Source organism: Pleurodeles waltl, chromosome 1_2, assembly GCF_031143425.1.
Source record: "Pleurodeles waltl isolate 20211129_DDA chromosome 1_2, aPleWal1.hap1.20221129, whole genome shotgun sequence".
Taxonomy (NCBI): Eukaryota; Metazoa; Chordata; class Amphibia; order Caudata; family Salamandridae; genus Pleurodeles; species Pleurodeles waltl.
Genome location: NC_090437.1, coordinates 311,742,301 through 311,762,069, shown reverse-complemented (window position 1 = coordinate 311,762,069; position 19,769 = coordinate 311,742,301). Strand labels below are relative to the sequence as shown.

Here is a 19,769-nt window from a genome sequence, read left to right as displayed (position 1 = left end):
GAAAAGCAAGCCCCCGAACCAATGAAAGACACTGATGTGACATGGGCGGGGCTCCGAGCCTTTTTCGAACTACTAATGCGTCTCACAAGCGAAATGTGGGTTGGGGCATTAGGCCTCCGGCAGTGAGCACATGTCTGACTTCCCAAGGGGAGCCTGTGCAGGTGCGATTAAGAGCAGCAGGCTCTGGGCGGTGGGATTGGTGAGCAGAAGAGAGCTGAAACTGCAGCTTTTCCTGCCTACGGTCATACCACCCTGAATGCGCCCGATCTCGGAAACTAAGCAGGGTTGGGCCTGGTTAGTACTTGGATGGGAGACTGCCTGGGAATACCAAGTGTTGTAGGCATTTTGCCTCTCGCAGACACTCGGTGCTGCACGTCTTAGCTCAATTACACAGTTTCCTCGCTAATTTCATTTTCCACTTTTTATTTCCTGCACTCTTTTTTTTCCTGTCTTAAAAAAAGAAATAAAAAAGAACAGCAATAACACTAAAATACACACTTTCCAAAGGAAACCTTACAATTATTCTGCACTTTACACTCGGCCCAAGCTGAAGAAAACATTTGCTCCACGACGGGCAAAGGGATCCCTAGCTAAGGCTTTCCTTTCTTGCGGTAAGCATATGCGTGAGGTCTTAAGAGCAGATCTCACTTCTTGTGATGTCATTTCCTGTCAGGTCATAGGTTGTGATGCCACTACCTGTGATTCCAGGTGCGATTTCACACGCCGTGGTGTCATGTGCCGTGATGTCACTTGCATAGTGTCTAACTTGGTCAGTCCCCCCACTTATTTTCTTTAAGACTTGTGCAATGAATAAGCCTTAGCCCCCAAGAAATAGTGCTTGAGCCCACTATTGGCAACCAAATGGAAAAAATCAGCACAGCGTGTCGGAAATGTGATAAAAGGACGATGATGTATTCTGTGCGGAAGAATGAAATGAGTTGCAGACACTAGTGTAACAGAGTCCAAAAGCAGAGCATTCCAGAAACAGGGAATAAAAAGAGGAAAGGTGCGTACAATTTGAGTTGTTGTAAAAGCATTCCAAAGCATTTTCCGACATTTCATGTTACTGTAACAGGTGTCATTAACTCAACGATCCATTTATCGACCACAGAAAGAATGGGTGAGCAGGGCGTGTGCAGAATAAAACCTGCTCAACATAGGAAAACATCCCAGTAGAGAGCACATGACCCACTGTTGCACCCTAAGCATCAAACTGCAGACCTCTGACTCTTTCAGTTTCACTTGTATTGTAAGAAGGGGCATTATTTTGCATGTTGTTTGAGAAAGGATTCCATGATGAAAGATCTGATTGTTTCAACAACTCCTAAATACTTTCTATGGGACCCTGGTTTCACAAAAGTAAAGAAAAGACTGGCCACCCTCTGCCTGTAAGGCATAGCAAATATGTTGCAGATGGCACTTACAGAGTGACAGAGCCTCTCCATTAAGTGAAAAAAGATTCAAGAAGAGGGCTTGCCTTCCTGTTTATTTCTGGATTTGTTAAGGTAGTGTAGAAGAGATATTTCTCCCGGCCAGAGTGAATGGAGGTGTCGCCACTCAGTGGTATAACGAAGAAAGAACTCCTGCATAGCAGCAACTAATCGTCCTTGGGAGGGGAGTATGAACGCTGCTGTTCAGAAGCAGCGTCTCCCCTGGTAACTCCTCGGTGTCATACCCTAAGGAGGGGTCCAAGGAGGCGCAGCACATGCTGTGTCAGGTCATGGTGGTCCATTGTAATTGAGTGTGTGAGAGGGGCCGTCTGATAGTCCTGCTAGGTTGGGGAGGGGCTACTGCAGCGTGTGAAGATGAGAGAATCAAACATAGCCCAGATCATTTTAAATAGAGGAGTTAACGAGCATTTTCAATGCAACGGGTCGGCCATTTGCTCGAGTTAGAGCTATTACTGGTGTAAACTCCTCATTTTCTTGCTACACAATTGAAAAGAAACAAGAACGGAGCGCGATCGCGCTGGTGTTTACATAGCTTGATCGCGTTCCATTTGTTTTTCATTTGTGTGGCAAGAAAAGTCCGGTTAGGAGTTTACAAAGCTGGGGGTGGGGAGGGGGAATGCAATGCTCTCGTGTTTGCTTGAGTTAGAGCTCCTAGCGTTGTAAATTACTGAGTGGACTTCTCTTGCCACACAGACTGAAAATAAAGAGAGCGAGGGCGAGCTGGCCCTGGGAAAGCCCCCTCTGCTGTGGTTTATGTTTACAGCGGAAGCTGGTGGGGAGGAGGGACTGAACAAGGACCCACACTGTTGAGGTGAAACAGGCAAATGTCCCAAAAAAGTCCCTTACAGAAGAGATAAACAGGATATAGCGCAATTGCACAGTACTTTGTGCTGCTCCCAAAGTGAAAAAAGGCAGGACAAAGAGGCCGAACTGACCCCTAGCAAGCAAGGATTTTTGAAGGGCACTGCAACTAACAAATCAAAACGCTGGAACTCACTTTATTGTATACTTTAGTATACAGCAGGCTGAAAGCTAACGCTCGACCTAAAAACTGGTACTGGATGCTTTTCAATCTGGGACATGTCCTTACACCTTGAAATTAACTCCCCCTGTAAGAGGTTAATATAGAGGGAGAATAGAAAAGGCACAAGGACACACCCTTGCCTGACACCCTTAAGCACCCCACATGTTTCAAAACACTCTCCCCAGCCCGAACCTTATTGCAGCACTTGAGTCACAGTAAATTTCCCTAATGTTGTTAATAACTGGTTTTCAATGCCCAAGCCTTCCATTATGCCCCACAATTTAAAGTGGGACACACGGTCAAAGACATTGGACAGATCCATGAAGGCCGTCGGAGCGCACCACACTTAGCGATTGTACATTTTCCCAAAAGCAGAGGTTAATACATTGATCTTACTTCCCCATCTCTCTCCTGAACCCATACTGGATATCTGAGAGAGGTCCACTCTCCTCAGCCCAGGCCTCCAAGCAGATGAGTAGAACGCACCCCAACATCTTCACAGTAGATTCCAGGGGGGAAATTGGGCGATAGCATCCGGGGTCCTCTCAGTTACCCTTCTTGAAAGATTGGGTCGATGAGTGAGTTGGACCAAGGAGGGAACTTAGTGGAGAAACTTTCTGCCCTGAGGCACTGGCTAACAAAGGAGCCCACAGATCCAAGTTGCTCCTAAATATGTCCAGAAGAATCCCATCCGGGCCTGGGCCTTTACCACTGGGTCTGGCTTTAATAGCCAAAATCACCTCTTCCAGTGAGGGTCAATACCTGGGGAGGAAACACTTCTTTCCAGCAGCAGGGGAATCACTAACATTGCCTGCTTCATCACTAGCAGAGTAAATCCCCCCAAAAAGGTGGCCCGATCTTGACTAGATATAGCAGAGTCGATAAGGGGTGCATCATTATCTCTGAGAAAGGGTTGATTGATAACGGTCCAGAAAACCTTACGGTCATTCCTAAGGCATGCTTCCTAAAGCTCCTCCTAGGCTTCCAATCTGAGGGCATTTTTCATTGCTGCAAACACCTTTTTATAGGTCTATGTACAGTGCATGATCTCGGCAGCAGACCTAGGCTGGTTGAGAAGCAAGGTCATTAACTCTTTACGCCACTTGGAACATGCTGCATCAAACCATGCCCTTTTCTGCCCAGGCCCTGCACAAGTCACCCTATGTATTGCACGTGACACTGCTTCTGAGAGGTTAATGAATGTGCTCCTAATACTGGAAGCATCGACCTCAGCGTCTAGGTGGGTCTCGAACAAAATGCGATTGTCCTTCACCAAATAAGATGTGAAAGTTTCAGCATTGACAGATTCCCACTTAATGTGAGTGCCCTTTTTCTTATGTGCGGAGATGCCAGTAATTCTCCTAGTGCTACCAATCATCTCCAGCCAACTGCTGATGTTGATAACAAGACTTTCGGGAAGATGGTCACTCATGGCAACATTATGTACTAGCTGCTCCCTTGCCCTGGCAGCTCAATTAAACGATACTAGGATAAAATCAATACCAGAAGCTGGTCTCTTGCCCACAAAAGTTAAAGGGAAAAATCAGTTCAAGGAACTATATTCATTCACAAAACACATATTAAATTTCATCATCAAATAAATGATATTATTGCCATGTGCGCTGTGGGAAAAATGAAGTAAAGAGTTCCTTTCACAGTCTGTTATGCCATAAACGTCTTGATAAACAGGAGTGCAGAGATAAGCGTTGAAGTCACCTTCCCAAATCAGGCCCAGCTCCCTGCCTCCTCTAGAATTTAGGGAGCCCAGGTCCTGCTCTAGTTTCAACAAAATACAGCATCTATCTACTACTGGAATGTTGTTATAAAAGTTGACTGTACCCAGCTGTAAGCCTGGGGCAAATTCCAGGCCCAAGACCTGATTAAACAGTGTATCTGCAACATAGTGGAAAAGTTTTGTGCTGACCATGGTCGATATGTAAGTCGCCAGACCCCCTTTTGAGTGACTAGATGAATTTGGAATAGTGTTATGAACCCATTAATATGAGCAGACGAAATAGCCCATGTCTCTTGAAGACATACAATCGAGAAAGAGCTCACAAAATCAGACCACATGTGGTTGTCAATTTTCCCTTTGATTCCAGCCACGTTCAACACAAAACGGGAGAACTTAGGGATGGTAACAGTCTCGATGTTACGGCCAGGTGATTGCATGCCTCCACCTGGCATTATGGTTGGGGTGACATAAGCTGTCCATCGAGCAGGTCTGGTGCAAGTTTCCTGTTTCCTCTGGGTACCGTTGAGGCTGGAGTCTTGCGGCGGGAGGTGGTATGGGAAGACCACATGTGGTTTCACGTGCTATAGTTAAAGTTGGCTGCAAAAGTGGGCAAAGCCCAACCAGGGGGGCTCTTATAAATCTCTGAGGGCAATAAAATTATACACTGGAGAGGGGGGAACTTTCACAGTCCCCATCTTGAGTTCACATGTTGGAAGTTAGCAGCAGGCTACACATTGTTGTGGAGTTAATAATTGCCTGCTAGAACTCAGAAGTGACCTTCCAAAATTGACCCACTGTGTCCACACTGATACCCATCAAAGACGTTGGTAAGTACTTACAAAAATCAGAGCTGATGGCTCCTCTCAAGATTCCGGTGTCCGATGCATTGTAGGTACTAAGATTTGATAATAGTGGGCTGCGGTATCAGGGTGGTAGCACTGGTGACAGATCTATCTCCCATAAGGAGCATGTGTCCTTAAGCTGCCAGACAAGGTTAGCCAAGTCCGGGGAGGACCACGTAGTGACAGTGATGCCTCTTCCCCTTTCGGAGTTCACAGGATGTATGTTGCTGGTGTGAGGCTTCCCTGATAATTCATGTTCATGTGCTGGAGGTGCTGGTACTGTTGGTGCTTGCTGGTAAAGCAAAGTTTGAGTCTTTTCACCGACAGCACAGACCTATTTTTGATCTGGCTTTTGTACTGGATTGCGATTAAACAGGGAGTAGGCTTTGATTTTAGTTTTGCAAGAAACTACAACAAAACTACACTAATCATGGAACACCTGAACATCCAACTCCACACCGACAACAAAACAACCATCAAAGGCCCCCATACCTGCAGACCCCCAGGACTATGACCCAACGTCTGCAACACCATCACAGACTTAATTGCCTCAATCACCATCGAATCCAATCATTACATCTTCCTCAGAGACCTCAACTTCCACCTGGACGACTCTGCAGACACGACCTAGGATAACATCGGCCTCACCCAGATGGTAACAGACCCCATACATAGAGCAGGACATACACTAGACCCTGTCTTCACCTCCAGCAACAGAGTCAAATACAGACACACCAGTGAACTCACCTGGACTGACAACTCCATCGTCCACTTCACTATCACAGGATCACCTTGCACCACCCCCAAGCCTCCCAGCACCTCCTTCCACAGCAAGAGCAAAGAGACACAGAACTGAAGGACAAACGCCCTCAACACCACCCAGCACGATGCTGCAACCAACCTGAACCAGGCAATCAAGTACTTTAACACCCAGATCACCAATGCAACTGACCGAGTTGCCCCCACCAAACCAGCCAATACTTGCAGAGCCTCCAAACAAACTGGATGATACACTTGGGAACTCAGCACAATGAAACACGGCTGCAAACAATTAGAAAGAGGATGGCACACCGGCAGAGACAATACAGACCGAGCCACCATCAAGGCACCCCTCAACAAATATTACCAGTGACTCAAAGACGCAAAAAAGGACGACCTTGCAGCCTACATCGAGGCTAGAGCCAACCACACCAAGGAACTTTTAAGCATCGTCTGAAAGATCTCCTTCCCATCAGCCACTGGGCACACAATCGATCCCTCACAAGAACTCTGCGACACTCTAGCTAATCACTTCCACAACAATATATCCACCATCTATAGGAACTTCGACCACCAATCCACAGACCTCCTCAGCCTCCCCACTCCTACGGAAGCCTCCCCAGGCATGAGAACAGCTCACCACACCAGACACCACAGCCACAATGAACTCTATCCACTCAGGAGCACCCAGAGACCCCTGCCTCCACTGCGTCTTCAACCATGGAAGCAATAAGAACAGCCACCAACTCAGTACCATTCTCAATGCATCCATCACCACAGCCACCTTTCCTGATGCATTGAAGCATGCAGAAGTCTGACCTCTCCTAAGGAAACCCTCTGTAGACCCTATGAATCTTCAGAACTACCGCCCCATCTCGCCGCTCCCATTTCCCACAAAAATCATGGAGAAGGCCATCAGCTCACAGAACACCTGGACAGAAACAACTGGCTAGACCCTCGCAATCAGGTTTCCAAGCCAACTACCTGCTAGACCCCTCCCAATCAGGTTTCCAAGCCAACCACAGCACCGAGACCGCCTTGACCGCCGCCACAAACAACATCTACACTCTACTCGAGGGGAATCGGCTGCCATAATCCTTCTTGGCCACTCCAGAGCCTTGGACATCGTGTCCCACCACACACTCATCAAAAGACTCTACCAGATCAGAATCAGAGGAGATGCATCATTGGATAACATCATTCCTCACAGGACGCACACAGAGAATTTGTCTCCCTCCTTTCACCTCTCAACCTAAGAGCCCCATCTGCAGCATCCCCCAAGGTTCATCCCTCAACCCTACCCTCTTCAACACCTACATAATGGCGCCAACCGACATCGTCAAAACCCACAAAATCTCAATCTTATCCTGTGCTGATGACACCCACCGCATCATCTTGCCCTCAGCAGACCCCACTACAGGAAAGAAAAACTTCCTCAACCGCATGAAGAACGTCGCAGCCTGGGTGAAGGACAACTGCCTAAAGCTCAACATGGCAAGACTGAAGTGCTAACCTTTGGTAACCAAACTTCATTCAGGAAAAAAAACCTGGTTGCCAGATGAACTCAGACCCACCTCCACACCAAACGATCACGCCCACAACCTTGGCATCATCCTGGACAGAAAACTCATCATGAAAAGACAAATCACCACAATCTCCTCTGCCTTTTTCCACACTCTCTGCATGCTCCAAAGAATCTTCAAATGGCTCCCTACAAGCACCAGGAAAACAGTCATGTAAGCCCTTATCACTAGCCGCCTGGACTATGGCAAGGCCCTGTACACAGGTACCACCATCAAACTCATGAGAAGGCTCCAGATGATACAGAACTCAGCGGCCAGACTGATCCTCAACCTGCCCCAAAAGACCCACATCACCCAGCACCTTAGGAACCTTCTCTGGCTCCCCATCCACAAAAGATGCTACTGCAAACTACTGACACACGCTTACAAAGCCCTCCAGGACCAGGGGCCAGCAGACATGAACGACCAACTGAATTTCCACGAACCATCCAGAAACCGCTGCTTCACCTCCCTCGCCCTGGCACAGATACCACACATATGCTGTGACCACAGCAGAGGTCACAGCCTCTCCCTCCTCTCCGCCAAGTCCTGGAACGCCCTACCCCTCCACCTCGGAACATTATCCTCGCTGGAGGGCTTCAGGAAGAAACTCAAGTCCTGGCTCTCAAACTAAGCCCAGCAACCCAGCGCCTGTATACACTCACGGGTGAAATGCCACTCTCTACAAATACTGATTGATTGATTGATGAAGGCTGTCAGCCTGGCGGTGGAGGAGTAGCTGAATGGCTGTCTGGAGTATCGCTGGCAGAGGCAGACTTCAAGGCAGAAGCTGTGCAAAGGAGCAGAGAGTGGCTAGTGCTTTGCTTATTTCTTGGTTTTTGGAGCCTTTTCCACTCCCTTTTTGTGTGTGGTTTTGCCTCAACTTCTAGCTGAGATGCAGGCACTGTCTTCTAGTTGGGTGACTGGTGTTACAATCTCTTGGACTGAAAGAAACAACTATGGTGGTAATGCCCTAGTTGACAGTTGTAGCACCCGGCAGTTCAGAATCCAGCACAGAGGGGGCTCACATGCAGGTTCCATAGATGCCTTAGCGGGATCGGAATTGGTGGCAGAGTAAAATGAACCTGCATACAGTGGGTATTCAGGGGTGCCCTTGTTGCTTCAGGATTATACCTGTCTGTTCAGCAGGTAATGAAATCCAATTGAGGACTGCGTCCAACTTTTGAGGTACCCTAGCAAAGGCATTGATAGTGCTGGTGCAAGGGTAAGAGTGAAACATGGCAGCCGGGTCCGGCTGGACCTTTGTGATCAGATTGATCAGGGCTGACAGTTTTACATCTGTGGTCTGCTAGGGCACTTAGGATGTCAACTTGCATATTGAGCTTGTCACAGTGAGCTGAGACTGCCTCCTAGTTGTTAATCAAAGTATTCCTTGAGGTTAGTTCTACGGTTGTGCTGGTGTCCCCATCACCCTGGGTACTGAGCGACTTCTATTGTGAGTTACAATCTTCCCATAACGATATTAGGTCAGAGTGATACAAAAAGTCAAAGTCACGGGTTCCAAATTACTCTTCTACAGGGATGTGACTGAACGCTCCTGGTAGAAATGGGGCCTCTGGTTGGCAGTCAGTTTGCACTCTGTCTAAGCAGGGACCCTCACGCTACTCAGGGTAAGGGAGTTACACACCTAGGATAACCCCTGCTCCACCCCTTGGTAGCTTGGCACAAGCAGTCAGGCTTATCTCAGAAACAATGTGTGAAGAATTTGTAACAACACATACAGCAACACAGTGAAAACACCACAAAAGCACACAATACCATTTTAGAGGAATAGGCAATATTTATCGGAGTAAAACAAGACCAAAACTACAAAAATCCAACAAACACAAGTAAAGTAATGAATGTTTAAAGATTAAACTTCAATACAGCGCTTAGAAACACAAATGCTTTGAATTGGTGATAGCACAACGTCTTAACGGAGTCATTACCAACAATATGACGCCAATGGTGCCGGTCACAGAGTCACACGGACCCCCTGGTACAGTACCTTGTGGGTCTGAGGAAACAGGCCAGGGCACGGAGCTGGGGATCGAGGCGTTGCTGGATCCAGGTGGCGTTGGTTCCGGTGCTGCGGAGCGAAGGAGCAGAGGAGTCGGGTCCTTGCTGCGGAGCTATGGAGGTGAGGCAGCGTCGGATCCATGCACTTCCGGCGGGGTCGATATCTGACAGTCACAATGTGGAGCAGCGACCTCACGGGGTCGCGGTCACACCACAAGGCTGCAGGCACCATGGCGGAGTTGAGTGTCACAGACGTCGGTGACACTGCACTTCGGAACTCACAAAGTCGTGGACTTCAGAGAAGCTGTGGTGGCGTCGGGCCTGTGGGGTCAGGGTCTTTGCACTCCAGTAGGGACCACATCTTCAGTGGCAGGTGGCACATGGGATCCGGCAGTGGCGTCAGTCCAGCATCGTCCGAAGTCGGTGCACTTGGTTTTCTTGGTTTTTCACCAGCTTTCACTTCCAAGGGGCCAGAAACAGGAATAGGCACCAGCTGGTGAGTTAAGAGTCCACAGCACGTCCAATCAGATAATTGGCTGCATGGACTGAACAGTGCTGGACTAGTTGCCTGGCATGTCAGACAGGCCGCCTCACCTGGGGGGTTGTTTCTGTTGACCTGCCCAAGTTTAATGTGTGCATGATGTTGAATTCTGTCCCAAATGGGATGGAATGGTCGAATGCTGTCTCCAAAAACAATATATTTTCCTCCTGGTGGTCCATAGCCTGGACCTGAGTAGAGATTGTTAGCACTGAGAGTCACTGATTGAGGGATAAAAAGCAAGCTGCAGAGAACTCCAACCCCCATTGATGGAGATGGATTAGTTTGAAATTAGGTAGTCAGTGATCCTAGAACGCTCAAGTGGTGGACAGTGCAGGCGCGAAATAGAGGCATGCAAGTGGCAAGGTGGTGGTGGACTTGCAAAATTGTAATATCGCCTATCACACCCTCAGTGGAAGCAAACACATCTCTTTTTTCATGCTGATTGGTGAATTTATTCTCGCCCCCTTCTTGTTAGTGATGCGATGGCCTGCCCCCCACCCGGATTTTACCTGAACAGATGATTACTGAGCTGATTTGTGCAGGGTTCAGTAGACTAGTGCAGGGAGCTGGTAGCTGCAGGCTATTACAGATTGGAGAGGTAAAATAATTTGCCAAGGGTTAATAAGTGTTCCAGTTTCTTCTCCAGCCCCTCCTCACCACCCCCACGCCCCCATGGATACCACAGCCAATGGGGAGTGGAGGGGTCACGCTGCACAGGGGTGCTCTGAGTTTCAAAAAGATGAGGCGCACTCCAAATATACGAGGTGACGAGGACTGGTAATGTTCATAAAGTGTGTGAATTAAAGGGGTGGGGGCACAGCTGTCACAGCAAGCCGCACCGGGTGCTGACCTGGATTTTGGGGGGAAAGTGGGTGGACGCTGTGTTTAGCAATGATTTACGAAACTTGCGATTTAAAAGCGCCTGCTGAAAAGTTCATTGTGCGTCCAGCCTTCCAGAAACAATTAAAATGTCACGATAACTCATGTGATTAATGCTCCTGCTATGGAGAGACTTGGGAGTTTTGTCTAGTGCCAGCTTTGACTAGCCATTACGAACAGTAGAGGGTTAATGTGCCTGCTGCAAAGAACAGAACAACATTTTATGTGGATAGCCGAGTGGAATCGTAAAGCCAGCCTTTACAAGCTCTTTAAAACAAATTCATGCATGTGAAAGGGGGGCTATGAAAGATGAGGGGCACATTTGCCGGGTGGTAATAAGTAAATCTGAGATTTACAGGGCGCCACCAGCGCTAAAGCTCGCCCTGGTTGACATGTATGGCTGTCTGATCCAAATAGATACTTGTGCAGCAACAGGAAAAATCTGTATGGGGAATACAACGAAGATTTTCACTATCATTCAAAGTACCAGGAGGCTGACCTCGCGCTCAGTGATATATTAGTATTGCAATCTGCACAAGGTTTACGGTTTCACGGAGGACCCGTAAAGCGCAATTGTTAGCGAGCAGGCAGTGGTCTAGGGAAACATTGTTTACAATCAAACTGATAAAAAAGTGTAAAGCTTTTTTTTTTTTTTTTAACTAAGCCCCATGTCCTTCATAGAAAACCGTCTGTAATTAAAACATATTTAAAAATGATCGCAGGCCTCAAATTTGCTTCTCTCTCTTTTGCGTTCAATAGCTGCACTTTTATACTTCAATGATCGTTAGAAAAACAAGCTGGTCATAGCTCAGAGTGAACAGTTTTCTTTCTTGCTGATGTCATCAAAAAGAGTGCGCACAGCTTCGCCGCCAGGTCAGTGCGTGCGCAGTTGGACTATGCAAGGAGGACAAGGGTTTCACTCTCCTGTAGCTAGCATCTCCATCACACAGCACTCCTGAGAATCATCAGCCTTTGTGAAAAGTCTTATTGCGTTTGTTGCACGAGAGCAGGGGAGGGGAGTCCTTTTGCTGCTCCCCCCTCGGGAGCCGGGTTGATAGGCAATTAACCTTGAAAACAAAGGAGCTTAGTAAACATACTACTTAGTTACCCGCAGTGTTAGACAGAGCAGCAGTGTGAAACTTTCCATTTATAGAATAGTGTTTAAAAAATCCGTATCTGTTCCTCACTAAAGCGCCTGTCTGTATAGACAGAGGGCCGAGAGAAGACGGGAGAAACACTCAAGTCACCTCAGTAACATTGCTGCAAGGACTGACTTCAGTTTTCCACTTTAATCTCTTCTCATCCTATTCAACATGTAAATTTCGCAGTCGTCCAATATGCTCAATCGTTCACTTTTATACTGTTTGTTTGTTTATTTTTTAATTTATTTTAATAAAGCCTGCTGGATGTGCTGGTCAAGCAGATCCAGCGCACAATCTATTTTGTTAACCCCTTCGCTGCCAAGCCTTTTTTGGCTATTCAGGATAGTTTGCGCTTGGGCCTTCAAGACTTTTTGTTCACATAAGCTACCCACGCCAACTTTACGTCCTTTTTTCCCCAACATCCTAGGGATTCTAGAGGTACCCAGAGTTTGTGGGTTCCCCTGGAGGAGACCAAGAAATTAGCCAAAATACAGCTAAAATTTCGTTTTTTAAGAAAATAAATGGGGGAAAAGGGCTGCAGAAGAAAGCTTGTGGTTTTTCCCCTGAAAATGGCATCAACAAAGGGTTTGTGGTGCTAAAATCACCATCTTCCCAGCTTAAACAGGCAGAATCAGAAAAACACCTTTTCCACACAATTGTGGCATTTTACTGAGACATAGGCCATTTTTACTATTTTTGTTGTGTTTTCAGCCTCCTTCCAGTTAGAGACAGAAATGGGTGTGAAACCAATGCTGGATTCCGGACAGCTAAACATTTCTGAAAAGTAGACAAAATTCAGAATTCAGCAAGGGGTCATGTGTGTAGATTCTTCAAGGTTTTCCTACAGAAAATAACAGCAAAATTCTTGTTCTATAACTTTTTCCAGCTATGGCAGATTTTTGAAAACAATATACCATTATGTCTGCTGGACTCTTCTGGTTGCGAGGATATATAGGGCTTGTAGGTCCATCAAGAACCCTAGGTACCCAGAGCCAATAAAGGAGCTGCACCTTGCAATGGGTTTTCATTATATACCCGGTATACAGCAATTAATTTGGTGAAATATAAAGAGTGAAAAAAGGTATCAAGGAAACCTTTGTATTTTTAAAATGGGCACAAGATAAGTTGTTGAGAAGAAGTGGTTATTTGAACATCTCTAAATTCCGGGGTCTCCATACTAGCATGTGAATTACAGGGCATTTCTTTACACACTGTCTTATATCTGAAAGGAAAAAATGTAGAGAAAGACAAGGGACAATAACACTAGTTCTGCTATTTTGTATTCCCCAAAGTCTCCTGATAAAAATGGTACTTTACTTGCGTGGGTAGGCCTAATGCCCGCAACAGGAAACATAACTGGACACATCACATTTTTACATTGAAATCTGATGTGTTTTTTGGAAAGTCCTACCTTTGGATTTTGGCCTGTAGTTTAGCCGACACCTAGGGAAACATACCAAACCTGTGCATTTTTCCAAACTAGACACCTAGGGGAATCCAGGATGGTGTGACTTGTGGGGCTCTTGCTAGGTTCTGTTACCCAGAATCCTTTGCAAACCTCAACATTTAGCGAAAAACACTTTTCCCTCACAATCCGTGATAGAAAGTTCTGGAATCTGAGAGGAGCCTCAAATTACCTTCGAGCCAGAATTCCCCAAGTCTCCCGATAAAAATGGTACCTCACGTGTGTAGGTAGGGCTAGTGCCCGCGACAGGAAATACCCCAAAATACAACATGGACACATCACATTTTCCCAAACAAAACTGACCTGTTTTTTGCAAAGTGCCTAGCTGCGGATTGTGGCCTCTATCTCAGCCGGCACCTAGGGAAACCTAGCAAACCTATAAATTTTTAAAAACTAGAAACCTAGGGGAATTCAGAATGGGGTGACTTGTGAGGGTCTCACCAGGTTCTGTAACCCAGAATACTTTCCAAACCTTTAAATGTGGCAAAAAAAACACTTTTTCCTCACATTTTGGTGATAGAAAGTTCTGGAATCTGAAAGGAGCCCGAAATTTCCTTCCACCCAGCATTTCCACAAGCCTCCCGATACAAATGGTACCTCACTTGTGTGGGTAGGCCTAGTGCCCCTGACAGGAAATGCCCCAAAACACGTAGATTTTTCTACATTGCAACGTCCCAAAGTCCAAAAAGTGCAGCCCTCACCATTCCTAGTGGTATGATTGTGAGAGTTAGACAAGCTCTCATGGCCCAAATGTAAAACCAAAACCCCAAATTATCAAATGTCCTCTTGCTTACCATTGGGATAAGATCTTTAAGTGTGCTGGAAGACTATTACCACCTTTGGTTGGGGTGGAGGCATAACCATGCCCATACTGGTTGGTAGCCACCACCCCACTATTTCAAAAAAAAAATCCCTGGCATCTAGTAGGCTTTCTGCCCCCCCACCCTGCGGGAGTGGATCGGGGGTAATTGCCCCATCTGCCCACAACTTTGTCCTCATTTATTTGGGGTGGGGGTATGGCCATAACCCCACCTTCTTTTTTTGCAAAAAATTCTTCCCTGGTCTCTGCTGGGCTTTCTGCCCCCCTTGGGGACAGATGGGCCTTACAAAATAGTCCGATCTGCCCCGATGGGGGGCAGAAATGGCCAACAGTAATGTGCCCCCATAGGGAGCAACCTTTGCCCAAGGGGCTGCCCCCCAAACAAAACACACACCAATCCCTGGTGCTTAAGTCCAATAAATAACTTTCTTTCGGCTAAAAGCCATAAAAGTGTCCAATAAAACAACATACCATAATCATACAATAAAATAGTTAAGAATAAAAAAGAAGGGCACCATGTAATACGTTAAAAAGCCTTGACAATTTCTTCTAAAATAGATTATTAAAATACACAATTATGATAACAATACAAGACGAACATCAGATTTTAAGAACTAAAAGCCTTTCTTTCTTAATTTCACTTAATAATCTTAAGCACTTTTAGTTTTGCCAATCAGTCAGCAGGAATTTCTCTATTTCTTATAGCCCATGCACTTTGGAGATATCTTGCGACTGCAAAGACTACCTTATCACTTGTGTCGCTTTTCAAAATTCATAGGGATGTATTGTATTTCCTGATCCCATTGATCAGCATTGAGGAATAATCCACTTCCTCCTGGGAACCAAGTATCTGGGGCAAAAGAATATAAAGTTTGCAAGAGTCTCTGGTTGCTCATGGCAAAAATAGCAAAAGCTCAAGTTGTTATCCTCCTTACTCCACCTTGCAGTGAATGTCTTGAGTGGCAAAATCCCTAGCCTAAATTTAATAAAAAGGCTTTTGGTATAGGGAGGGTTTATATTGTCCATGTAGGCCTCAAATTTGGGACTGCGTTTGTAATCTAAAAACTGCAATGTCCTACTACCTAGGTTTTTTTTGGTCCAGATCTGTACCAAAATGGTCTCCCAGTAGGACCGCTTTATACATGCTTTTACTTTCTTAGTTAAAGTGTGAGGATCTCTCCACACCTCCTCCATTTTAATGAATTGACTCATGTCCCTAATATATTTAAACCAAGGAATTTTTAACACGCCACCATCCGCTAAAAGCTCAGCTGCTGCTGCTTGATAGGTGGACAGGTGTTCGGATGTCCAAAGACAGACCCAGTACATGAGAGGCCTTAGGGCAATTTCATTGTGAATCTCATTTAGAGCTAGATCACATCTGAGGGGTATAAGTGGGGTACTCATCGGCAGCCGCAAGAAGTTACACATAAAGCGATTTTCTACCATTGTTAAACATCTGGAATTACAGTACCCCCATAGCTCGGCACCATAAATTGAAGCAGCCACTGCCGCTGCCTTGTATACTGTAATGGCAGGTGAGATTTCCCCTTCCGAGATGTTGGCAATTTTCCTCCCTACTGCTGACCTCTGCCTGAGAATAGTCAAACTCTTTCCAATCTGTGCCGCCCACTGTTGATCATCCGCTAGCCTAATACCCAAATAATCAAATTGGCTAACTCTCTCTACCAATTGTCCAGCTATGGTAATTTTCCCCCTAAATGACTTAAGCGGAATAAAGGCCATAGACTTGGTCTTAGATGGATTTATTTCAAGGCCCCTCTTATCACAAAAATGAGAAAAAGCATCAAGTTCATTTTGGAGGCCCATTGGGGTTCTTGAAATCAATAGAGTATCATCCGCAAACATTAAAATGGGGACAGGGACTCCTACTAGCTTCGGGGCATCATGGTTACAATGCATCAGCTGATCTACCACACCGTTGATAAAGAGGTTAAACAGTGTGGGAGCCAAGACACACCCCTGCCTGAACCCCCTATTGACGGGTATGGTTTTTGTTAGATCTCCACCTTGAGACCAGCGTACCTGAGCATAAGTGCACTCATGGAGATACTTTATCAATCTCAGCAGTTCTTTATCAAGTTTGTAAGACTCCAAGACATTCCACAATAAATCCAGTGGGACCATATCAAAGGCGGCTTTTAAGTCAATAAAGGGCACATACAAGTGGCTCTTATTGAGTGTCAGGTATTTCCAGCAAAGGAGGTTAAATCTGAACACCTGATCTACTGTACTCACTCCTTTCCTGAATCCTGCCTGAAAATTGGAGAGGATCTGAAAGTCCTCTATCCATGTCTGCAGTCTGGTCTGGACCTGCTTACAAAATACTTTTTGACTCACATCAATTAAACTTATTGGTCTGTAGTTAGTTGGTGATTCCCTTGACCCCTTTTTAAAAACAGGAACTATAATTGCTCCTTGCCATGTGGGAGGAAGCCCACCAGGATCTCATTACTAAGTGCATTTAAATATAAAGACCAAGTTCTGGGTCGGGACAAATACAAGTCACCTGGGATACCATCTAACCCAGGAGCCTTTCCTTTGCGTAATGTTTGGAGAGCAGAAGTTGTTTCTTTTAAGGAAAAGAGGTCCAAATCAAAGTTAGATGAGATAGCTGCCCCAGAAGTTGATGTATGAGAAGTAAAAGACCCCTCTGGTGTTGGAAGAGGGATGGTGGTGCAGCTAATCTGAGCCACTCTGCACAAATTTCCAAAGTGTGACACCCAGGTTTCTGGCTGGATTGCTGGATAGCTCTCCATGTTTTGGGGATGTCATTTTCCTGCCACCAATTTCCAGAACAATTTTGTATCCTTCTCACGGAGAGCATCTACCAGATCATTCCAATGTTTGGTTTCCCAACCTTTTTTGGCATTTTTCAGTGTTATTTTATATGCAGTCCTGGTTGCTCTTATCTCTCGGCGACTCCCTACCTTCAATGCTCCCAATAGCTGTGTTTTAGCCTGTCGGCAGGAACTAGAAGACCATCCCAGTGATCTGTCCCTAGTTTCTATCCGCCTCCCATTGGCAGTTTTGTGATGTCACTCCAGCCCTCTTTCCCCTGCGTTTTCCTGCCGTAGATGTTTCAATTTGCTGAGTTTGCATAGATAGAGAGTTAAACTCGGGTTTAGAAGAGGATTTTCTTATGTCCCCAATTACGGCGGTTATGCCGTCCCGCTTCTCATGTATCATACGACTGAAAGATGTAAGATACTCTCTTAGGCCCATATTTATACTTTTTGACGCTAAACTGCGCTAACGCAGTTTAGCGTCAAAAAGTTTTGCGCCGTCTAACGCCATTCTGAAGCGCCATGCGGGCGCCGTATTTATGGAATGGCGTTAGACGGCGCAATCAGACCGGCGCTGCCTGGTTTGCGTGGGAAAAAACCACGTAGACCAGACAGCGCCGGCGTAGGGGGAAAATGGCGCATGGGCATCTTAAAATGGGGCAAGTCAGGTTACGTCGAAAAAATCGTCTTAACCCGACTTGCGCCATTTTTTAACGACGCCCATCCCCCATCAACATGACTCCTATCATTGTAAAGATAGGAGTCATGCCCCCTTGCCCAATGGCCATGCCCAGGGGACTTCTGTCCCCTGGGCATGGTCATTGGGCATAGTGGCATGTAGGGGGGCACAAATAAGGCCCCCCTATGCCACCAAAAAAAAATATAAAAAATAAAAAATTATACTTACCTGAACTTACCTGAATGTCCCTGGGGTGGGTCCCTCCATCCTTGGGGGTCCTCCTGGGGTGGGCAAGGGTGGCAGGGGGGGTCCCTGGGGGCATGGGAGGGCACCTGTGGGCTCATTTTGAGCCCACAGGCCCCTTAACGCCTGCCCTGAGCAGGCGTTAAAAAGTGGCGCAAATGCGCCGTTTTTAGCCACGCCAACTCCCGGGCGTCTCTTTTGCCCGGGAGTATAAATACCACGTAAAGGCCTGGGAGTCATTTTTTAGACGGGAACGCCTCCCTTGCATATCATTAACGCAAGGAAGGGGTTCACGCTAAAAAATGACGCACATTCCGGGAACTTTGGCGCTATTCGCCTCTAACGCCATAGTATAAATATGGCGTTAGTTGGCGTTAGTTTTGCGTCGAAATTGCGTCAAAAAAAACGACGCAATTTCGGCGCAAACGGAGTATAAATATGGCCCTTAGACTCACTATCTCTGCTCTTATTTGTACTAACTGTGCCTCAGCAGGAAGTTCCCCCTGAGTGACTAAGGGGGTCATTCTGACCCTGGCGGTCATGGACCGCCAGGTCCGGGGACGGAGGAAGCACCGCCAACAGGCTGGCGGTGCTTCAGGGGCATTCTGACCGCGGCGGTACAGCCGCGGTCAGAAACGGAAAACCGGCGGTGTCCCGCCGGTTTCCTGCTGCCCTAGGGAATCCTCCATGGCGGCTGCAGGCAGCGCCGCCATGGGGATTCCGACCCCCTTACCGCCAACCTGGTTCTGGCGGTTTTGACCGCCAGAACCTGGCTGGCGGTAACGGGTGTCGTGGGGCCCCTGGTGGCCCCTGCAGTGCCCATGCCAATGGCATGGGCACTGCAGGGGCCCCCTAACAGGGTCCCACCAAGATTTTCAGTGTCTGCCAAGCAGACACTGAAAATCGCGACGGGTGCAACTGCACCCGTCGCACCCCTTCCACTCCGCCGGCTCCATTCAGAGCCGGCATCCTCATGGAAGGGGGTTTCCCGCTGGGCTGGCGGGCGGCCTTCTGGCGGTCGCCCGCCAGCCCAGCGGGAAACTCAGAATTACCGCAGCGGTCTTTTGACCGCGCAGCGGTATTCTGACGGCGGAACTTTGGCGGGCGGCCTCCGCCGCCCGCCAAAGTCAGAATGACCCCCTAAGTGTGTTGATGCCTCCTCAACTTCCCTTGGTATGCTCCTCTCTATAGTAGAGGATGCCACGGAGACAAGGGGTAAAGAACGATTAGAACAGTTTATGGGAGGTGACGCACTGTCCTGGTGGTTAGACACACTCAAATTGGGGCTCTCTATAAAGTTAGGAGGGGTTTCTGGTATGATAGACTCCAACCGGGTTCCCCGAGATAATTCTGGCAGCAGCTCTCTATTCGCAGGGATAAAGAAAGACTTGATGTCTTTGGTTGCAGCGTCAGACCCTCTCTTGAAGGACTTGCAAGATTTAGTGGCTAGCAAGCTCTCTACTTCCTCTATTAGGTCGTCAATTTGAGTCAGTGTACAGTTTTCAGCAGCATGTCGAGGTAGTTTCTTCGCCCCTCCCTGCCCAGCAGGATTGCCACTAGCTTTCCTTTTACCCATCCTAGTTAAAATAATAACATTTCTCAAGGATAAATATAGTGGGAAAATGAAAACCCAAAGGATAGGCCCGGGCAATGTTCGGTTTAAAGGGGCTTAGTTCCTCCCCCAGCCACCACAAGCAAGATCCTATGCTTCCCCTTACCAACAGGCACGTTTTCTCGCTTTTCTGGAGGCTCCTTGGTCAAAGTCTCATTTGTGCACGCTAGGTTCCTCTGTTCCCCCAGG

The 19,769-nt window shown here is 47.0% G+C and overlaps 1 pseudogene; it reads left to right on the top strand.

Annotated features, from left to right (window-relative positions):
- The first annotated feature begins 234 nt into the window (after window positions 1-234).
- Window positions 235-343, top strand: LOC138257381 (5S ribosomal RNA; annotated as a pseudogene).
- The last annotated feature ends 19,426 nt before the right edge of the window (window positions 344-19,769 follow it).